This window comes from Pteropus alecto, unplaced genomic scaffold (genome assembly GCF_000325575.1).
Source record: "Pteropus alecto unplaced genomic scaffold, ASM32557v1 scaffold101, whole genome shotgun sequence".
In the NCBI taxonomy this organism is placed as follows: Eukaryota; Metazoa; Chordata; class Mammalia; order Chiroptera; family Pteropodidae; genus Pteropus; species Pteropus alecto.
The window spans coordinates 19322233-19330853 of NW_006432945.1; the positions used below are offsets into that span (position 1 = coordinate 19322233).

The window sequence follows — 8621 nt, forward strand, 5'->3', positions numbered from 1 at the left end:
AAGAAAAAAAATACAAATTGGGAGTTTTTTTTTTTTTTTTTTAATGATGGCAGAGGCAGAGGCCTCTGTGTCTCGCCTCCCTCATGCCCCTAAGCGTGTGGCAACAACCGGTCCGACTTTACCACTCACTGACAGCCATGGCCCTGAGCTAACCATCGGTCATAAATCACTCTGGCCTGAACCATGAAATTTAGTGCTTCGGTCTGTCCACCAGAAACAGAACCCTGCAAGAACAATGCCTGGGTGTGTTTAAGGTGACAGTCAAGGGGGGAAAAATGTTTGTATCTCTAAATGGTGCCCATTAAAACTGAGGCATACGGATGCATCACCGTGCACACATCTGTATTCTTTCCAAAATCAGAGTCACTGGATCAGTCATGAAATGTGGTCTCTTTTAAGACAAAACTTTAGGGTTTGAGGTTATGTTCACAAACCTTAGGACATAATTATAAAGTAATCTGCCTGTGTGAGATGTATTATGGCCAGCAGCCTTCAGAAGGAATAGTAATATGGAGATTTAACTTTTAAAACATCAACTTAGCCTTTTGAAGATGGCGGATTAACATGCAGTTGTACCTCCTTCCCCAAGTTTGCATCTGAATGTCAGCAAAAGGAGACTCGCTTTCAGAATGGTTGAGTCAGTGCCTCCGAAACTTTCCTCCTCCATAAAAGCAACAAAAACACTGGAAAATTGTCAAAATCAACTTTCCCAAAACTCTGGAAATTAACAAAAAGCTTACGAAAATCTGAGGAGTATTTATTGAAGGAAAATAGCTGAAATGAGGTAAGAATAGTGAGCTTAGTGGAATTTTAACTTGCTCTGCTCTCATCCCCTTCTGCCCAGCCCTGCACGGGCCTTTAAAAGCGGCAGCCTCAAAACCACAATAGATGTGGGGGGAAAAAAAAACAGCCTGGGAGCCACTGGTCAGGACAGATGGGGTTGGAGCACCCCAAAAAGCAACACCCCAGAAAACCGTCACTATTTTACCTGTCTGGTGACTCTAGTAAAGCTCCATCTATAGGCCTTGTCCTGACTCAAAAGCCTATTCCTTAGACACTTAATTAATTGTGTCAATTAAATCAATTATTTAAACCAATGAAACCAATAGTGAGTAGCAAAGGTTTGATGCTGCGGTTGTATAAGGCAGTGATACAAGTTAGGGCAAATGAGAGGCTGGCTGGGAAACTTAAAGGGAAAATATGGCTATGTGACATCCACAGGGGACTTTGAAAGGCCTGAACATATTCCTAGAGGACCACACGCATACCTAAGTCTGTAAGGAGCCCAGGGAGGATCTGAGGAAGACCTACGTTCCCACTTCTGGCCCACCCGGAGGCTCCATGCAAATAGGACGTGAACAACTAGAACTGTGAACTGCTGGGCCGTGCATGGGTGTGTGCCAAGGCAGAGCCCCTCAGCAAAGAGGAGACTTTTTGGTTCACAGCATTTTAGGAAATCGCCATCCAATCGGCAACTGACCTGTAGGTTAATCTAGCAGAACGTCCAGTGGCCACGTATGCAAAGAATACACACAGGAATTAGTTAAGAAAAGTCACCAAACAAACAGCAACAGCAACAACAACAACAAAAAAATCAAGCCCTGGGAGTGAGGAGAACCTGATTTCAAGGTTGCCACTTTGTATTATTTGAATTCTCTGGTTTCAAAAAAATGACACGTGCACACAACCAGGACAACATGGCCCACACAAGGAGAAAAAGCAGCCAATAAAAACTATTTCTGAGGAAGACCAGTTGTTGAACTTAGGAGTCAAAGAGCTTAAGTCAGCTATGATAAAGATTTTCTAAAAACTGAAGAAAACCATACCCAAAGGACTGAAGAAGAACAATGTCTCACCTAATAGATATCATAAATAAAGAGATAGAAGATATAAAAAAGAACTAAGCGGAAATTTTGGAGTTGAAAAGTACAATGACTGAAATCAAAAATGCATTCGAGGGGCTTGGAAGATCTGAACTGGCAGAAGTAAGAATCAGTGAGTTTGAAGATGATCAGTGGGGATAACCCAGTCTAAGAAATGTGAAGAACATGAAACCGAGCCTCGGAGACCCCTGAGACACCAGCAAGAGTAGCAACATATGCGTAACAGGGGTCCTGGAAGAAAAGAAGGGAGAAAGGGACAAGAAGAATATATGACCAGATAACACCCGAGAACATACTAGATTCGATGACAGACATTGATCTACACATCCAAGATCGATAAACTCCAAGGAGGATGAATGTAATGAATCGACACCTAGACGCATCATAGCTGAACTACTGAATTCCGGAGACTAAGACGGACTCCTGAAAGCATCAAGAGAAAAATGACTCGTCATAACACGAGATCCAGATTAAGATTAGATGCTGACTCCTCACCGGATACGGCAGAGGCCGGAAGGCAGCGGGGTAGCATATCTAAGCACTGGAACAAAAACAATGCCAACCAAGAACTTCATGTCTTGAAAAACTATCCGTCAAAACGAAGGAGAAAATAAGATATTAACAGATTTTCTTTTAAACTAAAAGAATTCATTACTAGCAGACATTCCCTACAAGAAATGCTAAAGGGAGCCCTTCAGGCTCAAATGAAAGGACTAGAGACAGAAACTTGAATCCATATGAAGAAATAAAAAGCGCTGGCAGGAGTAACTATACAAGCGTATGTACAAACAGTGTAATGTATTTTTAACACTTTTCTTTTTCTGATTTAGAAGATAACTGAATAAGGAATTATAAAATTATGTGTTGATAGGCTTACAATGTACAAAGATATAACTTATATAAATAATAATAGCACAAAGAAGTAGCCAAAGAGTTGACCTATATTGGATACTAATTTTTGTATACTATTAAAATTAAGTGGGTATTAATTTGCAATAGATTATTTTAAGTTACCATGTTCATTGTAATCCCCAGGAAAAGCACAAAAAACTAACAAAAATACATAGTAAAAGAAAAAGCGAGAGAACTGAAATGGTACACTAGGAAACATCTACTCAACACACAAAAGAAGATGTCAATGTAGGAACGGAAGGGGGAAGACACAGGCAAGGAGAAAACGACGATAAAATGGCAGCTGTAAATCCTACATTATCAGTAATTACATTAAATGTCAATGGATTAAACGTCTAATCAAAAGGCTGATGTCTGAGGAATAGAAAAAGATATTTGTGTGCATATGTACTTTCCTATTTTCTATACACAAAATCGTGTCATATGAAAATACATATTTTTCTCTTTTGTCGTACTGAGCTAGATCCCTTTTATTTTTCTTGTCTAATTGCTCTGGACCCCCAGAGTAATGATGGATTAAAGTGGCGAAAGTGACCATCCTGGTCTTGGTCCTGATCTTAAGCGGAAAGCTTTCCATCTCTCATCGTTGAGTGTGATGTTCGTCGTAAACTTTTCATAACTGCCCTTAGTCAGATTAAGGAAGTTTCCCTCTGTTCCTAGATTACTGAATGCTTTCATCATGAAAGAGTGATGCATTTTGCCAAATGCTTTTTCTTCATCAGTTTAGGTGATCATGTATTTTTTCCTTTCATTCTATTAATATGATCTATTAAATTGAATAATTTTTACATGTGAATCACTTTAATTCTTGGTAAAAATGCCACTAATTTGTGTGTAAAATCCTTTTAATATACCACTTTATTCACTTTACTAGTATTTTATTGAGGATTGGACTTTCGTGTCTATTTTCATAAGGGATAATTCTGTAGTTTTCTTCCCATGATGTATTTGTCTACCTTTGGTATCAGGATAATGCTGGCCCCACTGAGTGAGTTAGAAAGTGGTCCCTTCTCTTTTATATTATGGAATAACTTTAGAATAATCAATGTAAAATCTTCTTTAACTGTTTGGTAGAATTCACCAATAAAACCATCTAGGCATAATACAAAAGATTTCCCAGAATTGAAAGACATAAATCCCAAGTCGAAAGCATCCTTGGGAAGCCAGTAAAGTTAATGAAAAATGTTTCACACTAAAGAATTTTATCATGAAATCAGAACAGAAATAAGAGATCGTCAAGGCTCGGAGAGAGCAAACAATACACGCAGTGATCCATACTGAGAATCGATGTTATATCAGATTCCTCAACTACAATACAATGAATCAACACCATCCAAATCTGAAAATCTCTCCAAATTAGAACCCAGCACCCAAAGTGTCTATTGAGTGCGTCAGTAAACTGAAATATTTTAAAGTGTGCAAGGACTCAGAAAATGTTCTTTTCATGCTCCTTTCTTGGAAAGGTACTGGAGTGTGCTCTCCGTCCTTGCAAGGGGGTAAGCCAATGAAGCAGATGTGGAAACAGGATCCGACATAGACGAGCTGTGAAAGGGAGAAGCTACCTGGACAGAGGCCGTGAATCGGGCTCAGCAAGCACGTGGCTCAGGTGGGAGGACAGAGGGGCGGAAGGGATGTCTGACATGTCTGCGTTGCACTTGACAGACTTTTTGCCGCGTTTGGATACAACAGCCGTGGGTAAATAGAAAGCTAAGCAAATGGGAAAATGAGGAAATTATTAACTCTAAATTAAACAAAAAGCCACATATAAAAGAAAGCATAATAATAGTGTACAACTTGGAGAAGTCGTGGAACATATTTATATAATCATAATATTGTAAATGCTAAGATTGATTTGACCCCATACTGCGCTCTAATCATATTGGGAGGATACAAGGAGGATGAAAAGATGATAAATAAGAGAAGGTATTTGGAAAGTTAAGCCCTCATCTACCGTAACAGAAAGTTAATAGACAACATCTAAATTTGATAAATTAACAAATCATCCTATACACATACAGAAATACGTGTATACGGAAATAGGGAAATGAATGCCAGAAGAAAAAGCTACAAGAATGTAAACTGGATACCTCTAGGAAACAGGACTGGGAGAGAGGAGGTTGGGTAGGAGCGCGGCAGAGAACACGCGTTTTTTAAATAACCCTTTTACTAGCATTTAATTTTCTAAACACATCAAGAGAGGTAACAAATTAAAATAAATCTATCATGTAACATTTTAGTATAAATGAACTTATCAGATCCATTTTTCTAAAGGGTTTTTGTTGGAGTGAAATCTAGAGGCAACATATAAAAACAAGAAAACTCCACCGGTTTCTGTAACCCACACCATCCATAATACCTCTGGGGGCGGGTCCTGAGTCTTGCCCGACCCCGCCCACCTGCCCTTACCAGCTCCATGGCTACTTCTCCCGCTCTGTCCACACCTAGACCTTTAATTACTCTCATTAACTGATTACTCCGTAATTCTAACTCCAGCTGCCCTAGAATCTGGCCTGAACTTTGTCACATGCAACTTCGAGGGGATCACTTGTCCCCTCTGGTCCTCGCTGTCTCATGTATAAAATGCTCAGATGATGTGACGACTTGTCCTCTGCACATGGGAGAGCAGAGCCACATCTGCACGGGCCAGGACCCCTTCCTACACGCTAGTCTAGACAGGAAGCGGGCTCGGGAGCACGCGTGTGGGCATGCTGGGGTACGCACATGTACCCCAACACTCTAGAACCCTAGCTCGTTTTCTCGTGATGCCTGAGCATCTGCAGCTGCTGCCAGCACAGAAAAAACCTACCAGGAAGGCAGCAAAGGCCTCCAGCAACGGAGCCAGGCAGGGCAGGTGCTGACTCACGGGAACTAGCCAATCTGCACTCAGGAAAAAAGTGACAAACCCAGCCATAAAACCTGCCTAAGCCAATGCTGGGCTGCTCCAGGCTTCGGTCTGACCTCATCATCACCCTCGAGGTTTGCTCTGCCCTCCCCCAAAGCACCGCAGACTGGGGTGGGATAAGCAAAGGGGCCAGTGCTGCAGCCACATTCCAGGGGACTCCAGACAGCTTCCCGAGAAGGCCAGTGAAGCAGGACACAAGGATAGAAGCTGAAACAGCTCTTTCTTCCTGACAGAAGCTAACTCAGAACACTACGGGCCTGCAGAGGGGATTATTTGCACATTTTCATCTCTGACTGAGAAGAGGTCGAAAGCAAAGCAGCGAGTCTTCCAGCGTTGTTGTCCGTGGGGCAGTTTCGACTTCCACCTGCCACCCAAGGCACAAATGGCAGGCTGCGGTTTTCCTTCCCATGCCCTAGAAGCAAGTTATCGAGATTCCTGCACCACTTCCCAATAGCCAGATAAATGGAACAGGAAGGAATGCAGTGTCCTCAGGCCCTTTTCCCTGCAGAGGGGCCTGACCAGCGCCGGGCTCAGCGGTGGACACACGTGTGCCGAGAACGCAGGGATGGGAGGCGCACGGGGGTGGCAACGACGTTTCTGCTGAAACAACTACACTTGCTCAAATCTAGCCGAGTCCTCCTCTCAGACGGGACCAGTGATTCCCAGACCTGCGCCTGTGTCCTGCAGCCCCCCTCCACCCTCTCCCTCTCTCGTGTAAAGAAGAACTGGGGCGCAAGCTGGGGAACAGTGATTGGCTTGGGGCTGGTGCTGCACGACCTCACCGCCATGCCCCTACTTCGCACTAACGCATGCGTGGTGCCGGTGACAGCCATCTGGTCCTGATCATCATCTGGTCTCTCTCGTTGTGCTTATGACATTTCCTCCTTTGGGACGGACGCCGAACCGGTGTCTCAGCAAGATGCCGTTCACCTGACCTGCTTGTGGTGAAGCTCAGGGGACTCGCTGCTCTCCCTCCATGATCAGTCCTTCCTGTCCCTCCTCGGCCACCATGGCTTCACAATGGCCACACGACCGTTTCGTTCCCTGACTCTGCCCAAAGCCACAGTGGGCACTCATGGCATTTTCCAGAATGCTGCTGGGACAGAAGGCATGGCAAGCAGCAGTGCGGGGTAAACGCTGAACCTGGACTTCAGAGCAGGTGTCTGATCGTCTGTTGCTAGGATATGGAAACACAATTCATTTCTGTGTATTGATCTTACACTCTACAACCTTGCTAAGCTAACTTCGTAGTTCTGATTTCACTTTTGCAGATCCCATGGGATTTTCTAGGTAGACGATCACGTCACCTGCAGATGGAGATGGCTGACGTCTTCCTTTCCGACGGCATGCCTTCTTTACCTCGTCTTCCCCACTGCGCTGGCTAGCGCTTCCTTCCACACAGCACTGAACAGAAGTGGCGAGGACAAACATACTGCCTTGTTCCTGACTTTAGGGGGCAGCGTGCAGCCTTTCGCCATGAAGTGTAGCATTAAACCGGAGCATCTACATACATGACATCTTTCTAGTGCAGTGAGACTTTCTAGCAGGGAAGAATGTTGGATTTTGTGAAATGCATTTTTTTACCGACATAATATTGACATACAGTATCCTATTAGTCTTGGGTGTACATCATAGTGATTCCGTATTTGTGTACATTACAAAATGCCCCCCACGATGAGTCTACTTGCCATACAATCCAGCAACCCCACTTCTGAGTATTTATCCAAAGAAAACAAAAGCACCGATTCAGAGATAGCGGCACCGCCCTGTTCACTGCAGCTGAGGGGAGGAACACACGAGAGGACAGAGGGCACAGTGCCCAGGAGGGGACCTCATCGTGCCCAGCTTAGTGGGTAGGGCACTGAGGAGGGTCTTGCCCAGACTCAGCCGAGGGCAAAGGGTGTTCTCTGTGCGGCTCTCTCTTCTCCAGGGCTCTTCTCTGTGGACGCCAGCCGCCTCGGCTTCCCCAGACTCCGAGCTGCACCTCCCCAACTCAGGGCGACGGCTGTGGCCTCCCTGGTCACTCCCGCCTGCGCGGTGGCCGGATGTCCTCTCCAGGCGGCAAGCTGGGACACGCGCAGGGCTGACTGCATTGGTGTCCCGTCACCCAGAGATCGCAGGCCTTCGATGCCTGATGTTCAATGTGCTGGGTGCGTGGCCCAAACCAGGGCTCTAAGAAGCGCTGTGAATTGCAAAAGCTTCAGTCTCGGTCAGTAGAAAAGCACCTCCCCAAGCCAGCTGAGCAGTCGTTAGTCAGTCCCTGCTGGACCATGCATGCTCCCCGCCTCCTTTGCCTAGACAACAGAGATCTGGCCACATCGCAAAGAGTCAGGAGGAGATGCTGGAGATGAGCTGGGAGCAGCACTGAGATCGCCTATTACCAGCCACGGCCCAAACTCCCGGGAACACCAGGGCTAGAACCAGAACAGGGAGGGAATTCTTTGTACCTTCCCGCAGATGTCACTAACAGTCCCTCTCTAGACATCAAAACTGGAGCACTTTTGAGAGGCCACAGGGAAATTAAGAAAACAAAAATCGAACATTCAAACATTCGGGCTCGTATGTCCAGCTGTGACGATTGGTAAAGCCACATAGCAGGGGTGGCTGTTAACTCTCACACACCCTCTCGCTGTTGCCACGGCTTTCTGACTCCTGTTTTTTGTTTTGTTTTGTTTTAGGCGAGGCAACCTTTGGAGGACCTCACAGATCGAGAGGACCTTGTCAGCTTACAATCTCTTATTTTATTTTTTTTTATGCCTACAGCACCTGGTCTTCCTAGGTGGTCTCCTATCCAAGTTCTAACCAGGCCTGACCCTGCTTAGCTTCTGAGATCAGATATCGGGCGTGTTCAGGGTGGCATGGCTGCAGACTCCTGTTTTTATAAACATTTACCTGCATCTGTATCTTCTGAACTAGAGCAATTA

The 8621-nt window shown here is 44.9% G+C and overlaps 1 pseudogene; it reads right to left on the minus strand.

Annotated features, from left to right (window-relative positions):
* Positions 1-8451: 8451 nt before the first annotated feature.
* Positions 8452-8567, minus strand: LOC112476519 (annotated as a pseudogene).
* Positions 8568-8621: the final 54 nt, after the last annotated feature.